At 38.9% G+C, this 14,774-nt stretch overlaps 1 protein-coding gene across 1 annotated transcript in view; it reads left to right on the top strand.

Moving 5' to 3' along the window:
• MYT1L (myelin transcription factor 1 like) overlaps positions 1–14,774 on the top strand; it is a 302,946-nt gene that overhangs the window by 89,659 nt on the left and 198,513 nt on the right. The window contains exon 2 of the mRNA XM_070955078.1: positions 1,806–1,903. The gene's annotated coding sequence lies outside the window, so the exon portion shown is untranslated. The remainder of the gene's footprint in view (positions 1–1,805; positions 1,904–14,774) is intronic.

Genomic DNA, 14,774 nt, shown 5'->3' with positions numbered 1-14,774 from the left:
GAAGACCACCGGAAGCCAGTGCAGCTCGGGCAGGAGAGGTGTTATATGGAAGCATCATGTCGCTCCGGTAATCACTCGCGCGGCCGCATTCTGGACCAGTTGGAGCCTCCAAGTACTCTTCAAGGGGAGCCCCATGTAGAGAGCATTACAGTAGTCCAGCTGGGAGGTAACAAGGGCATGAGTGACTGTGCGCAAGGCATCCTGGTTCAGAAAGGGACGCAACTGGCGAATCAGGTGGACCTGATAAAAAGCCCCTCTGGCCACGGTCGTCATATGCTCTTCTAAAGACAGCCGTGCATCCAGGAGGATGCCCAAATTGCGAGCCCTCTCTGTGGGGGGTAGTGATTCACCCCTCATAGACAGCGATGGCGTCAGTTGACTATACCGGGACGCCGGTAGCCACAGCCACTTGGTCTTGGAAGGGTTGAGTCTGAGCCTATTTCTCCCCATCCAGACCCATATGGCCCTCAGGCAGCGTCACATCATGTCAAGGGCATCATTGGGGTGGTCTGGGGTAGAGATGTACAGCTGAGTGTCATCAGCGTACTGATGTACCCTCACCCTAAAACCATGGATGATCTCGCCCAGCAGCTTCACATAAATGTTGAACAGAAGGGGCGAGAGGACCAACCCTTGAGGCACCCCCCAAGCGAGGCACCTTGAAGTCAACCTCTGCCCCCCTGCCAACACAAACTGCGAGCGGTCGGAGAGGAAGGAGGAGAACCACCGCAACACGGTGCCCCCTATTCCTAACCCCCTCAACGGCTGCAGCATGATACCATGGTCAATGGTATCAAAAGCCGCTGAGAGATCTAATAGGACCAGAACAGAGGAACAACCTCTGTCCCGAGCCCTCCAGAGATCATCTACCAACGCAACCAATGCCGTTTCCGTGCTGTACCCCCGTCTGAGTGGGCCTGACTAGGGATGTAGATTAGAAAGCCATCCGCCTTGAATGTCAGACAACATGATGAGAGGAGAGTGCCTGAGATTTAACAAATGTGGTTTCATGTCACGTGCCTTTGATCAGTTTCTGAGCTCAATATAGTCTTTCTGGTTAAACATTTGGCCCTTTAATTTCAATCTTGTCTTGTGAAATATGGAAATTATTTATTCCTATGTAACTTTTTTTTTTGAGGGAAAAAGCATGAAAATTTGCTCCAGTCAGATTTAGTTTTCCATGTCTGAAAACAACATGCATACAGTATTATTTCTGCATGAAATTTTAATTCACTTTTTTTTTTCAACCTCATATAAAATCCTAAATTTAATTCCAAAATCCAGACATGGGTTTTTGAAGCAACAAGATCCACTAAATAGTTATATGTTGTTTGTCAGTTTGAATATAAACTAATGAACCTTTACTGGCTAGAAACTTCAATTATATATTTTATAAGAGCAATATAATAATTTCATTCTTTCTGTACATTAATTTCTTGTAAAACTGCAAAAGTCTACAAAAAATAGCAGTCATAACATGGACACATTTGAATATTGGAAGAAATATATACTGCAGTAGATTTACAAATTAAATCTTGATGAACTGAATATAGGAGCTTTTTTTAAAGTTTATTCAGCTGTTTTAGACTCCATGTTTCAATTTTTTTGAATCTCTAGATTTTGGCTATATTGTGGATCTTTGTAGCAGTTTTGTTATTACAAGCATTGACATAAGATTGTGTGCTATTCTGATCCTTCTGCTCAACTCAGTATTTGGTTGCATCTTTCACAATGAGAGAGCAAAAAATGATGAATGTTTATTCTATTATTTAGTCATGACTGTATTATTTATTCTTTACTTTCAGAAAATGAATCTGGAGGAAAACTGGTGAATCCAACGCAGTGAGAGGCTTGGAAAACAGAGACTGGACCAAAGAACGATTATTTCACTGAACAATTTCAGGTACAATTGAACAATATAATATTGAGAGTTTATTGACCAAAATCAACAATCTCTTTGTGCTTTTTTTATTTTGCTACTTTTGGTAGCCCCTGTGATTGTACGTGACTGTTTCTAAGATGCAGTAAGTTCATAAAATGACAATTTACACCAGGCATCCTCAAACTACAGCACATGGGACAGATCCGGCCCGCCAAAGCCATAAATCCGGCCCGTGCGGGACCACGAGACTGCCCCGCCCACATCACCAGCCCCCACCCTTTGGCCATGTGAAGGACTTACATTTGCGAGGGTCGGCAGAGTGCTTCTGGGGAGCGGGGGGAGGCCAAAAAAGGGGCGGGCAGAGGCACCAGAAAGTGTCCACATGCCCTGTTTTTGGCTGTCAGAGTGCTTCGGGGGGGAGCAAAAACGGGCCGCACCTTTTGCCAGCTGAGGAAAGAACTCTTTCCTCGGCTGGCAAAAATGATCTGCCAGGGACTTCGGTCCACTGTTGCTCCACTGGGGGGAGGGAACCAAAGGGTCCCTGCACCTGCTGCATAATTATACCACATGATGCTTTGTGGAGGCAGCTTTGCTCAAATGGGGGAGGGGGGGTTCACCTGTCACAAACATCTCCTGACTGTTTCTTCACGGATCAAGGGAGGGATCTTTGCTTGCTCAGAAGGTCAACGGTAAGGCAATCTGAGTTTGAGAGAGATTTCAGGCTTGGAATGAGAACCAATCAGGAATCAGATGAACCTCCCTCCTTTCTGTGGATCTGCGCATCGTGGGATTCTTTGAACACCCCCACCCCCATTTCCACTTCTCTCCTCGCACTGCTTCACGGGCTCGCGTCATGGACAGGCTCGCGGTTCTCCAGATAGGGCCGCCCAGAGGGCGATGAACCTGGAGCAAAAGTAGAAGAAAAAAGGCTATGCTACGCAGAGAAAATGTCAGCGTGCAGACGCCATTCTGTTCTGGGGCTTCCAGGTTTTTTGTGCTTCCTGATCTCCCACGTGGGACAAGTAGAAATGGGGGCTCCCTGCACTTTTTTTTAAAAGTCAGGGTCGAGTACCTATGGCACCTTTATGACCTATGGACTCCAATTCTCAGAATTTTTAGGGATATGAAAGAATTAGGGCTGAAGCCAAACCCAGGGGTGGGGGATAACAAGAAACATTCTGTCAGAATGTTCAAATGCACAATAATCCAGCTTGTGACAGTTGAATTTCTTAGCTCTTTTTTTTTTTTTTTTTTGGCTGTTCTGCCTTGCCGCCCCCTCAAATCTCTCATTATGACTATAGGAGCCGTCGGGGTAGCGCTACCTTTGGACGCAAATTCAAATATCCCCCCCCCGTATTAAGGCAAATGTTCTTTTGCATAGTCCCCCCCCACCCCCTGCTGAGAAAGAGCAGGACTTGTTGGCCTTTGTTAGAATGATTGGGGGAGGCTGAGGCTTCAGGAAGTCCTGGAGGGTGTATTCCAAGGAAGATGTAAGAAGTTGGGGCATGCACATCCCCCTCCACTCCCCTTCATTAGATAAAATGTACTTTCACTCATAAACCCATCCTTCATTCCAGAGTTATCCAGATCGGAGACGTGGAGTTAATTAAATGGGGGTGGGGTGGGGGTGTTCAAAGAATCTCACGTTGCGCAGATCCACAGAAAGGAGGGAGGTTCACCTGATTCCTGATTGGTTCTCATTCCAAGCCCGAAATCTTTCCCAAACTCAAATTGGCTTACCGTTGCCAGAGAAAATTGATCTTCCGAACAAGCAAAGATTCCCCCCTTGATCCGTGAAGAAACAGTCAGGAGATGTTTGTGACAGCTGAGCCCCTCTCCCCCTCCCCCCCAGTTTGAGCAAAGCTGCCACCATGAAGCATCGTGCGCTGTTAGCGAAGGGGCATTACTCGCGCTGGGACAACCAGATGTGAGCCCAGCCCCACTGTCCATGGAGGCTCCTTCCGCAGGTGGATTTTTTTGTTTTTGACGGACTGAATCTCCCCCCACTTAAATCTACTGTATTTCCTTTGTGGAATTTAGCTACCGCACATAGATATCAGTCTTGCTGTTGGCCGGTGAGGCAGCCTGCCCCTAAAGGAGGACGTCTGTCTCTACCCCTGGAGAGGGAGGCAGGAAGGGCATGGAATGGAATAGAAATAGGAGAGAATGGAATGGGAATGGGAATAGGAATAGGAATAGGAATAGGAATAGGAATAGGAATAGGAATAGGAATAGGAATAGGAATAGGAATAGGAATAGGATGGGATGGGATGGGATGGGATGGGACGGGACGGGACGGGACGGGACGGGACGGGACAGGATGGGACGGGATGGAATAGCAATAGCTATAGCAATAGCAATAGCAATAGCAATAGCAATAGCAATAGCAATAGCAATAGCAATAGCAATAGCAATAGCAATAGGATGAAGTGGGAATGGGAATGGGGTTGGGATGGAATGGAATTGAATTGAATTGAATTCAATTCAATTCAATGAGGTATCCCACTGCACTGCCAGGATTGAAGGGGATCCTGCAGAAGATGCCCCAGGAGAGAGAGAAAGATGTGGAAAGAGAGAGATATGGAAAGAGAGAGAGATACACACACACACACACACACACACACACACACACACACAGATAGATAGGTAGGTAGGTATAGAGATGAGAGAGAGAGAGAGAGAGAGAGAGAAAGAGAAAGAGAGAGACAGAGACAGAGACAGAGACAGAGACAGAGACAGAGACAGAGACAGAGATAGAGACAGAGACAGAGACAGAGAGAGACTTGTTGTTTGTTAGCTCCTTGGGGCTAAGAAGAATTGCTGCAAAATTGAGTATCCTGAAGTGGACCACTAAACAACTTAAAAACCGGTCTAGTAAAAAGAAAAGCCAACCAAAAGAGCAACATACAAACAAAAGCAAATAAAACACTCCCAGGAGCAAAACAAATGAAAGTTTAATGTATGTGTATTGTTTAATGGACTGCTAAATTGGTAAAAGGGACTGCTACATTGGCCATGCCCACCCAGTCACATGACCACCTAGCCATACCCATCCAGTCACATGACCACCTAGCCACGCCCACCCAGCCGGTCCAGCCTTCCAACAGTCTGAGGGACTGTGAATTGGCCCCTGTTTAAAAAGTTTGAGGACCCCTGGTTTATACTATCAAGATAAACGTATTAAACAAAATACCGTATGTGCATATATTACTTTTGTCGATGCTATAAACAGAATAAAGGACCATCAATTCCCAAAATAGTGTTAACTTACCATATCATTTTCTAAATGCAAAAATGAGAATTGTGATAAAATATCAAACATTGTTTTACAATATAGATGTGTGTTCACATACACATATTCACACACACAGAAAATTAGTTGTATTTCTTTCTGTAGTGAGCATACTTTTTTAGTAGCTCTAGAAAGCAGAGATTAATTTGTGTTTAATTTATGACACCCAACAGTCTAAAAATAGAAATGAAGATCTACATAATTGTGCTAGGAAATTTGGTTTTATAAGGTACTCCGTATTTATATTGCCACTTTGGGACAAAGTTTCTAAAAGAATTGCTACATCATTTTGCAGGAAGCTAGACCATATAATACCTGATTTATGATCTTATAGAGGAGGTTAGAAAGATACATTGTCAATTGTTTCATATATTCCTGAATATATTAATAATAGGATAAAGGTTCAGATGCAACCTAGCAATGCGTTCTTGCATTCTATCATTACTAACAGTATCTAATCTAAACTTGCAACAAGGAATAATGATGTTAGTTTTATAAAGATCATTTTGTTTTCACTTAAATAAATGTAACACAATATGTGAATTTGTGTTTCTTACTTTATTGAAGTTGTTTCCACCACTCCCTTGGATGAGAGAGATCTGAGTTACATCATACTTTACCCAGTAACCTTAAATTTTTGAGAAAAATATAAATGCAATAACAAAACAAAACATTTATTATTATTATTATTTTCATGGAAGTCTTCTTTATGGGACATTTTTCTGATTGATTTCTCCCTGTTTAGAGAATGAACTATATACATTTTGAAATTTATCAGTTTAAAATGATTAGATCACATTAAAATGCCTTCAGTTTTTTAACATCATTGATCATTCATAATGCAAACATTTTTCAGTATTTAAGAAATATATATATTTTAGAAGACTTTAGACAAGCCTCAACTTTCATTGTCATAGATTATAACTACAAAAATTGTGGCCTTGTCAATATCTACCTCTGTTGTCAGTACAATATTTCTGCAGTTTCAGATTGACCTAGCTATGGCATAATCTTTCTCTGAAGTAGCAGTTGCCTGATTATTTCATCTCCGCTAATTTTTGAGCCTAGGAAGACAAAGTCTGTGAGCACTTCAACTGACGACTAAGGGAGTTGGGAGTGAGAGGAATCGTGTTACAGTGGTTCTCCTCCTATGTCTCTGGTCGGTCACAGTCGGTGTTGGTAGGAGGACAGAGGTCGACCCCTAGGCCCGTCGTTTGCGGGGTGCCTCAGGGCTCGGTCCTCTCTCCCCTCCTATTTAACATCTACATGAAGCCGCTGGGTGAGATCATCCAATGATACGGGGTGAGATATCAGCAATACACTGATGATACCCAGCTGTATATCTCTACCCCGTGTCAATTCAGTGATGCAGTGGATGTGATGTGCCAGTGCCTGGAGGCTGTGAGGGTCTGGATGGGAGTCAACAGGCTCAGACTTAACCCAGACAAGACCGGATGGCTGTGGGTATTGCCTCCTAAAGACTATGTTGATTGTCCATCTTTGGTTCTGGGGACGGGGAGAAATTGTCCCCCTCAGAATGGGCTCGCAATTTGGGTGTCCTCCTAAGCTAAGATTAGAGCAACATCTGACAGCTATGGCTAGGGGGACCTTTACACAGGTTTGCCTGGTGCACCAATTGCGACTCTACTTGGATCGGGAGGCTCTCCTCACAGTCACTCATGCCCTTGTCATCTCACGGTTAGATTATTGCAACACGCTCTACATGGGGCTACCCTTGAAAAGTGTTCGGAGACTACAGTTGGTCCAGAATGCAGCTGCACGAGCTATCATGGGTGCACCTAGATACACCCACATTACACCAATTCTCCGTGAGCTGCACTGGCTCCCTATTAGTCTCCAGGCAAAATTCAAGGTGTTGGTTTTACCTTTAAAGCCCTACATGGCTTAGGACCAGGTTATCTTTGAGACTGCCTTCTACCACATAGCTCCCAGCGACCGGTAAGATCCCACAGAGTTGGTCTCCTCCCGGTCCCGTCAGCTAAACAATGCCGGCTGGCGGGCCCGTGGGGGAGGGCCTTCTCTGTGGCTGCCCCAGCTCTCTGGAACCAGTTACCTCCTGAGGTCCGGCCACCCTATTGGTCTTCCGAAAAGCGGTGAAGAACTGGCTTTTCCGGCAGGCCTGGGGCCGTTGATCTCGCTGTTGCGATCTTGTGAGATCTGGCCATGAATGGTGTGAATGGGTTTTAATGTTTTAATTTTTAAATGTTTTATAATGGTTTTTCAAATGCATTGTAAGCTGCCCTGAGTCTTCGGAGAAAGGCGGCATATAAATTGAACAAACAAACAAACAAACAAACAAACAAATAAATAAATAAACTTCTTGTCTGCATTGGGTTAGGCCTTCCTATTGACATAATCTGCTTTTTTTTTTACATAAAATATAAAAATGTTTTTATATAAAATATTGAGCAGCAGACTAGGTTTGGCACTATTGTCTTTTGCTTTCAATAATAGTGTTGTAGTTCATTTTTTTTTTTTTTACTTCCAGCCATCTAATGAGTATTAGCAGCATGTTTGAGGAGGTTGAAGTTTTTACCAGCAATATTAATCTCACTTTCTATTTACCGTACTTTAGCATTTCTCATGATATGACCATAAGTTAATGTACATAAGTGGCAATATAATGGGCACACATCCTTCCCAATCTTGAACAATTTAGTCACTGCATATTCCTTCTAACAATTGTGTCCTGGTCACCTTGAAATTATTCAATGGGCAAGTGAGATAGCCTGGAACACTCAGGCTTTTAATTTGCTTTAATCTGCATAATCAAAAGCCTTTGTAAAATCAAAAACACAAATCCTTCTGAAACTTGTTTTTCCTATTCTTTTTATATTAGCCATATGATGGCTCTGCCTATTAATCAGCTTGTATACCGGCAGTTGTCATGTATTCTTGAAACCTGGGTTGCAAAATCTTGAGCATTATTTAAATAATATAAAAGGTAAATAGAAGTGTTCAACTGTTAGAGCAATCTTTATTACTATTCTGATTTGGTAATTTATCTTTGCTAGTCCATTGGCCACTGCTACCTTTCTGCAACTTATTAGAAACCACATATGCCACTTAACTTTACCATTTTGTAAGTTTTTAATTATTTCTGCTGGTATGTCATAAATTCCTGCAGCTGTGTTGTTAGCAATCTTTTCTTAATTTCACCTGCCAGAAAGTCTGGCTCTAGTGATCAAACCTTTGTATAAATCAATGATTTTAAGATCTTTTTCACACAGATCTTCCTTATATGGGTACTATCTGTTTATATCTCTTCTAGTGATTATTGCCTTTTCTGATGTTTTTTCATGCCTATCTTTCTAAAACGGTTCCCTTGATTTCTTTAATATCCTTAAATAAATATGTTGTCCCTCCATTTGATGGCTTTTTATCATTTGGTTGTATTTTTCTTTACTTCCATTTTTTAATGACACCATGATTTTTAGTCCTCAAGCTATTATATTTGTGGAATATAATTAACTGCAGCTTTTCTTTACCATTGCCTCATAATCATATGGCATATTCCTGAAGTTGTAGGTTTTCAGTCTGATGATTTTATTTGTATTCTTTAGTTTGAGTTGTAATTTTGCAAGGTCTTCATGATCTGTTCTGCAGAATGTAAACTTCTCAATATTTAATTCAGGACCTAATATCTTGCTAAAAATCTGTTACAATAAAAGGGTAATAATAAGTATTGTTTAAATTATAAAATCACTCGTAGTGCTGTAATCCAATTTAAGACCAGTGGTGGGATTCACTTACCTTCTCTACCGGTTCACAAATGTGAGTGCGCTCGCTCCGCTTACACGCCCCTCATCTGCATATGTGCACGTCCTTCTCCGCATGTGCAGTAGGCGTGCATTATGTCAGGTTGGATGGGCGGAGCCTCCCACCATCGCCACTACCAGTTCGCGCGATCCGGAGAGAACCGGCTGAATCCCACCACTGGTTAAGACCATAAAGATCATAACCTTAGTTATTGATCAAAACCATAGAGCAAAAATTTTACCAACTAGAATTAAGAAAAATAATTTTTATCATTATAAAGTTATGTCATAAGAAAAAAGGAACAATTCACTTCCATTTTGCATGTGCCTGCACCTTTCCCCTCTCAACCAAGCATGATCATAAATAATTTCATCCTTAAATTAACAGAGTAAAAAAAATGTAAGCAAAGAAAAATTGTGAGAAAGAAAAGAAATAAGGCACAAGATAATTTAAGAATATGCTTAGACACTTGGTTATGTTTGGGAATAAGGCAGAAGTTACTACCTTTGATTTTAATCCAGCCACTTCTTAAGAAGCAAGTTTACTTGGACTTCTCCAAGTAAACTTGGAGAAAGGTTGTCTTCTTCAGTAGTTTATTGGCTCTTTCCAATTTAGGGTTCATATTAATTATACCATATTAAACAATACCTTCTATTGGATTATAGGAAGCATGCCTTTCTCTGTTGTGGCACCTGCCCTTTCAAATGACATTCTCGATTCATGTAACACCCATTGTGATGACACTTAAAATATCCTTGAAAATCTAGTTGTTCCCCTTGGCCTTTGATAGAGGTCCCCTATAGAATTTTACTTGGTTGTGTCTTTCTTCCAGATACATGTCATCTTTGTTCCCATTGTTTGACTGCTTTCCTGTTTTTAATGTTGTAAGCTGAGTCTTCTGGAATGGGGAGCCTCTAAACTGAATGAATGAATGAATGAATGAATGAATGAATGAATGAATTTTGATGGTTGTGAAGGAGAATCAGGAAGAAGAGGTTGTGCTATACAAACAGAAGAAGAGGAGCTACATGGATTATTTTATGGCCTGCGATGTCCATCTTTGAAGTTAATAAATTAATAATTTATGACCAATCCCGTCCCCCCATGATGATTTCTTTCCAAATAAATCACAGATAACTATAATATCCAGAGGATTCCCCCCCCCTCTCTCAAACACACACACACACACAGTCAATCTGGTTGATTGTAAGAGGTGTTAACATTTTCTTGCTGTTACCAATCTATTTCTTATCCTTATTTTCTTTCGTTTGAGAAATGCTTTTATATAATATATAACTGATACACTGTGAAGATGGCAGGTGAAGATGTTAATCAGTAAAACTTATTTCTCCTATTGTGTGTTTTTCAAAATTAAAGTTTTAATGTCTATACATATAAATGAATTGCTTGCATTGGTATTTTCCTTTCCATTACTCTTCACTGGTTTCTCAAGCATCTACTTTTTCCTACTATTTTTATTTTTTGTTACCTTTACTTTTCCTCATTATTTAATTACTTATTTTTATATAAATAGTATTAGATTTTCTGTTGTTTATAAAAAAATAGTAATTTTTTACTGTGATTACATAAATTACCAATATATATTTTAGTGGGTAAATATCAGTCCGCACTCTTCCTCATGGAAAAGGGTGATTTAGAAATACGGCACCAGACAGTTTAAACTATCCCTCACTGACAGCATCTCTGTACCCTTAGCTGTTCTGACTGCTTCAATCTCAGGAGATTGTCCGTTGTGATTAATGACATAGCCTCTTCTGATGTCAGCAGGCTAAAGAGAGCTCTTATGGCTTATCGGGATATGGTAACACAACAGACCAACAGAAATTAAAAGAAGAAAAGATTCTGATGCTTTTGGAAAAAGCTTTAGCCCACCAGCAAACATGTACTTAAATCATTTTTAACATCAAATTAAATTCCAGTCTCCTGAAAGGTACAGAATCACCTAGCTGCCCAGAAAGTTATAGATGTGAATCTTTTGTGGTTTTAAGAAAAGTGAATAAGTCATTAATTATCTTTATAAAAGAAAGCTGCTACTGCTGATACCGCTAGCAATTTGTACAGTAAACATTAATTAAAGCAGTGCATTTTTCATAAAACAAAACTGAAAGCGCTTCTGAGTTTCAAGTGTATGTTAAAGGGACTCATTTTTTAAATGCTTTGATCAGCTACTAGTTGCTCATAGGTTTTTAGAAATGCTATATTTTACTCATATGCAGAAATGATCTCTAATTTTATCCTTGAGCTAATGCTCTGTATTATGATGAGAGCAGTAGGGCTTGAAATTAGATCCATACAGTTGCTTTCAACTTTATTTTCATTTTACGTACTTCTGAATTCACAGACATCAGGCTATTTAGGCAGGGGCATTATCTAAATTAGGCAAGAACCAGTTCACAGCAGATATTATTTATTTATTTATTTATTTGTTTATCGAATTTATCTACTACTCATTTTGTGGTGCAAAGCAACACTATACAGGTAGTCTTCAACATATGATCGCAATTGAGCCCAAAATTTTTGTTGTTAAGTGAGACATTTGGTAAGTGAGTTTTGCCCCATTTTATGACTTCTCTTGCCACAGCTGTTAAGTGAATCACTGCAGGTGTTAAATTAATAACATGCTTATTAAGTGAATCTGGCTTCCCCTTCATTTTTAAGAAGGTCACAAAAGGGGATCACATGACCTCAGGATACTGCAACTGTCATAACAATGAGTCAGTTGCCTGGAGACTTAATTTTGATCACGTGATCATGGGGATGCTGCAAGGGTCATAAGTGTGAAAAACTGTCATAAGTCACTTTTTCAATGCCATTGTAACTTCAAACAACTTATTGAACAGCAATGAACTGTTATAAGTTGAACACTGTCTGTAATCAAGGAGTCATACTAAAGCTGTTGTCTTTTTTCTTTTATTCTTTTGGCACTAATGCCATTGGCAAAGAAGGTATACCAAAAAGACAAAATTTCAGAAATTGAATTAGAAAGTCAAGAACATTTGAAATTATATGCTGATGATGTTGTACTTACAGTTATTTAGCCAAAGGATTCATTAGAATTGATAATGGATACTAACAATAGCATAGTTCATTGTCAGGTTATCAAGTTAATAAGGACAACATTCAAATATTTAATGGAATGTAAAAGTTAAAACCAATTTTTATATTAAAGAACAATGTTCAGTATCATTGCTAAAAAGGTCAAATACCTAGGAATCTATCTGACATAAAATAATAAAGATCTATTTCAAAGGAATTGTTCACAGATTTGGAAAAAATATAATGGCGAACACTTCAAGATGTCTTATGAGGAACAGCAGGTATAAAAAGGAATATTCTACCAAGGCTTAATTTTCTCTTAATAATGAATCCAATGAAAATTGAAAACCAGGTATTGAATGATTGGCAGAGAGCAATAACAAATGATATATGGTCCAATTAAATAACCAAGGATTTAATTCAAAATACTACAGGATTCAAAAGAATGAGGTGGTTGAAGAGTTCCAAATTTCAAACTCAATCATCAAGCTAGCTGTTTAACTGGGATCACAGATTGGATTGTATCACATTATAGCCTGGCTACATCTATGTATGCTAGATGGCCTCTGCAAATATCTATAACTTGATTGAACAAAAATAAATGTTCATAAGAGATTATACAATAATAAACAGCATATTAAACATTTTGGATACATATTGAAAAAGAATTGGTTCCATCCAACACCCCCACCCCACCCTCGGTCTTATTTTTATGAAGAAATTTTATGAAGAAATTCATTCAGGGAAATTCATTCAGCAAAAAGCCAACAAATTTACAAATTGCAAAATGGATTATCAGTGATAATTGATATTTATTTATTATATGGATTTTAACAGCAACCTGTAGTTTCCAAAATGATATATTGTATTAAGTTACTAAAAACCAATTAATGGAATATTGAAAAATTTAACCTAGTTCTATATGCAGGTTAATTCCCTGGGTTTTTTTACTTTGTTTTATTTTTCTCCTCATTTCTTTTTTGTATGCTTTTTTCCTCTCTTTCTGAATAAAAATATAATTATAAAAGTAATAAAAACCTTAATACCTAGACCAACTTTTCTTTCTTTTATGTTCAAATTGCAATTTTATTTGCTTAAATAAAAGCAGCATTAATAATGTTAAGCATCGCTATGTAGAAAATTCAAATTTGCTCAAAATTGTCTCTGCCAACTTAATACTTTCTTTTACTCTTTGTATACCTCTCATCTCATTTACTGTCTCCTGAAAGGAAAACAGGTGTCACTTATTATCTATATTCTCTTAGTATCTATTAATCTTTTCACCCCCCCCCCCAAAAAAATAAATTATGAAAATCTGTCTGCTATTCCATAGGAAGCACTGAAACTTTCCTTACAAAAAAAAAGAACATAATACTTACTTTTCCAAACATTATCTCAGGCCCTATTGATTTATTTAATTTTATATGGCACTATCATGCTATTCAAGGCCACCTATAAATCTACCTCTTGTGTTTAAGAATCATGAGTTTATCTTTCTTTCTTCTATTCCTGTGAGAAGATTAACATTGACTTTCAAATGAATGAGCAATATTTGATAAGCTTCATAAACTTTCTTGTGGGTTGCAAGCAAATGGCTGGTCTCATTCTCTCCCCCCCCAACCCACCCACCTGTCTGCAATACAATTCTGGAATGTTCGTGGTTTGCCTGACCATTCCCAGTTCATATAACAAGTAAATAGAAAAGTAAATGTTTTATCAAGTAAATAGAAATGGCAAAAAATGAAATTAAATTACAATACAACCAATTTGTTTTTAACCGCCTTTTATGCAGATTGAATCAAGTGTGCTTTGCTGGAGATATTTACCATGCAGCACATGTCTCTGCTTATTTGCATGCACTTTTCAAGGCAATTAATTTTTTTTTTAAGCTAATCACACAGGGGAATTCTTTCTTGTTTAGGAATTGGGTATAGATTGCAATATTGTGAAGGGCAGGCCAGCTTATTCTTAAGTAAATAAACAGCTGTGATTCTTTAGTCAGTGCTAGAAAATACACACAATGTATTGTACTTGCTTCTTGCAAGAGACACCGAAATAACTTATACAGAATGATTTTTAGTTTGCAAGCATTTGTAAAAAAAAAAAAAAAAATGTAGTGAGATTAGTGAGTGTGACCATGTAGTTGAAAGAACTTTAGATTTTTCTAGCAAAACTCTTTGCACCTAGTTATCAACCAGTGAAAAAATATTCTTGCTCTCCAAATTGATATCTATGAAGTTTGGTCTGCATGTTTTTTACTCAATGAATGAATGAATAAAAAGTGGATAAAAATAGGAGGTTTTTCAAAGTCTCTTGTCGTGCCAAAATTATATAAAAATACCTTATGTTTTATACCTAATTTTTTTTAAAGGCATCTATTAAGGTCTGCATACAAATGTGGTTAGTCTGTCTGGCAATATTTTTTTTTTTTAATTTGATTTATATGCCGCCCTTCTCCGAAGACTCAGGGCGGCTTACAATGTGCTCAGCAATAGCCTTCATCCTTTTGTATATTTATACAAAGTCAGCTTATTGCCCCCACAAACTGGGTCCTCATTTCACCTACCTTAGAAAGGATGGAAGGCTGAGTCAACCTTGAGCCTTGGCGAGATTCGAACCCTGCAGTAATTGCAGGCAGCTGGTCTTAAGCAGCTTAATAACAGGGTGCCTCAAACCCTTGTACTACCAGGTTTCAAGGATTCACTTTCCCTTCAGTTGTCCCTAAGCTTTGGAATACACTTACTACTGAAATAAGAGGGCTAA

This window comes from Pituophis catenifer, unplaced genomic scaffold (genome assembly GCF_029215685.1).
Source record: "Pituophis catenifer annectens isolate HBS135680 unplaced genomic scaffold, rPitCat1.0.hap2 SCAF_1, whole genome shotgun sequence".
Taxonomy (NCBI): Eukaryota; Metazoa; Chordata; class Lepidosauria; order Squamata; family Colubridae; genus Pituophis; species Pituophis catenifer.
Note: the sequence above shows the minus strand (reverse complement) of the source record. Positions and strands in the feature narration are given on the sequence as shown.